The 2,756-nt window shown below is 36.4% G+C and overlaps 1 pseudogene; it reads right to left on the bottom strand.

Moving 5' to 3' along the window:
• Window positions 1-208: 208 nt before the first annotated feature.
• LOC102733712 (large ribosomal subunit protein uL24 pseudogene) lies at window positions 209-748 on the bottom strand (annotated as a pseudogene).
• Window positions 749-2,756: the final 2,008 nt, after the last annotated feature.

Raw genomic sequence — 2,756 nt, 5'->3', positions numbered from 1 at the left:
ATATTTCTTCCACACAATTGGGAAGTTTTCTACTATTTCTTTAAGACTTATTTTTCTCCCCTGTTTCTTCTCTTTCTGGAACTCCACTTACATGTCTATTAGACCTTTTGATAACTATCACACATGTCCTTGAATCTTTGTTCTTTTTCAGTTTTTTCTTTCTGTTCTTCAGATGGGACTCTTCATATTGAGCTACATCTTTTAGTTCATTGACTCTTTCCGCTGTCATTTTCATCTTTACATTGAGACCATCCAGCATGATTTTTCTTTCTGATATTGTGTTTTTTACCTCAACTTTCTTTCTTTTTAACAGTTTTTATTTCAAGTTGTTGCATATAAGATTACTTTTCTCCTGCATTTTCTCAATTGTTTCTTCCTTATATATGCCCTTTTCCTTTCCTACTTGGCAAGATTTAGCTTTATGTTCAAGGATGTTTTTATAGTCTTTGTCCAGTTTTAGTCTAGTGACAACCACCTTGCTAGAGTGAATGCCCACATGGATGGTTGTGCCGTTTGCCTTCTTCCTGTAAACCTGGACAACTTTGCCAATCTGCTGACCTTTGTAGTGTCCTCACACAACCTGCACTTCGTCATTCTTTTGGATGGGCATGGATTGAACATTGTACTTCTGTCTCAGCTCTTTGGAAAGAGGGGAAGACATAATATTCCTGTGAATGTGGATAGGTGCATTGAAATGCTGTTTTTGGTTCTTGCTCTGATCAGAAGTCACAAAAGGATTGAACTTCATTTTGGCCACTGGTGCTTCAGCGATGGCCACAAGAGGGAAGGCTATCACCCCAACTTTCAGTATTATTCCTTTTGATTTCTTTCCCTGCTTAGGCCTCCCATTTTTAAAATTCATTTCAAGAGAATTTTCATTTATATTATGGAGCACAGTTAAAACAGTACATTAAGTTTCTGTCTGGGTTCCAAGATCTATGCAGTCTCAGGGCTGGCATTTATTGAGAGTCTTTTCTTTTGAAAATGCCCACATTTTACCGTGTTTTTTTTTTTTTTTTTACCCAGGTACTACTTATTTATGTATTTACGTATTTTGCATAGTAGTAATTTAAATTGTATCCTATGTTTTGAATGTTGTTATAAAAATACTCTGGGTCTTATTATAATTCTTTGTAAAACACTGACAGTTAAAACAACAACAATGTAAATCAACTGAGTTAGGTTCAAACATGAGTTCTGTATTGCCTTCTGTGGGTTGTCCAAATTTTACATTAATTCTCAAAGCTCTTGACATACTGTTTCAAGTTCATCTCATGCATCAGTAGCTCAGAGACAAGGCTTGGGCTGTGTTCAGGTTCATACACAGAATTAGACTAGCCATATCTCTTCTTTCTCCAACAATATTACCTTCTTACTCACCCAGAAAGATGTGATTTTGGGGGAGTTTTGTCTGCCCATGCTGATAGTCTCCTTTGTGACTAAAAATTGGCCAAACAATTGAAGCAAAACCCATAAGAAACAAAAGCAAACCACCCCCCCCTCCAGCTAAGTTGCTTCTCTAAGTTTTGTCTTCCTTCCATAATCTGCTCCCTTTTATTTGCTTTTGAAAGTCTACAGGTAGCTTTGTTTTCTTTTTCTTTATCTTTGTATTTTGTTCAGAGATCTTTGTTGTAATAAGGCAGATTGGATTTAATGTGTTTGTACTGTACCACTAAAGTGTAACTGAATTTCCAAATTCTATTTTAAAAGGATCAGTCTAGTTGCTCTGTTGAAAACAGACTATAGATAGGTATGGAGGGAGGCCTGCTGGCATGCGATTACACACATCCTGACGAAAGATGCTGCTGAATGGACCAGGCTGGTCGTAGTGGGGATAATGAGATGTAGTCTTTTTTCAGTACATATTTTGAAAGTGGAGCCAACACAATTTTCTGATAAATTAGATAAGGAGAAAGTGAGACATCATTGGTAACTTCGAGAATTTGGGCTTCTACAACTGGAAGGAAGTTCTGGCCATTAACTGAAATGGGGAATACTACAAGTGGAAAAAAATGTATTGTCAGAAGCTTAGCTTTGGCACATAACTGTTGAAGCACCTACAATACATATAAGTGGAGAAATCATATTAGCAATGGATATATAAATCTAGGATTCAGAGGAGACTAGGCTACATACATTAAAACAACCAGAATCCAAAGTTTACAAATGGTATTGTAAGTTAAAAAAAAATCTATAAAATCCCCTAGGGAAATGTTTTTCAAACTTTAGCATTTAGGAGAATCACCTGAAGTGCTTATTAAAACTAAATTGCTGGGCCCCAATCCCAGAGTTTCTGATTAATTAGGTCTTTGGAGGGACTTGAAAATTTGCATTTCTAACAAGTTTTCAGGTCATGCTGATGCTGCTAGTTTGAGGACCACACTTTGGAAACTACTGCCCTATGGTGAATGTAGATATAGAAGAGAAGAAGTTCAGTGGCTCAGCTTTGGGGGAATTTGTGCTAAAAAATTGGGGGAAAAAAGATGAGGAAACAATATAGAAGATAGAGAAAGAGCAGTCTGTGAGGTGGGAAAACGAGGAAAATGGTGTGCTGGTAATGACTGTTTCAAGGAAGAGAGATTATCAGCTTTCATTTGCTGCATATAGGACAGTAAAAGAAGAATTAAGAGTTGACTATTGTATATACCAATATGGAAATTATTAGTAACCTTTACAGTATCAGTTTTGTTGGAGAATTAGGGCAACAGCCTGTTTGTAGTGGATTTAACTCATATCTTTATAGTGTAAACAGATTA

This window comes from Leptonychotes weddellii, chromosome 2 (genome assembly GCF_054177405.1).
Source record: "Leptonychotes weddellii isolate Sample4059 chromosome 2, ASM5417740v2, whole genome shotgun sequence".
NCBI lineage: Eukaryota > Metazoa > Chordata > Mammalia > Carnivora > Phocidae > Leptonychotes > Leptonychotes weddellii.
Note: the sequence above shows the minus strand (reverse complement) of the source record. Positions and strands in the feature narration are given on the sequence as shown.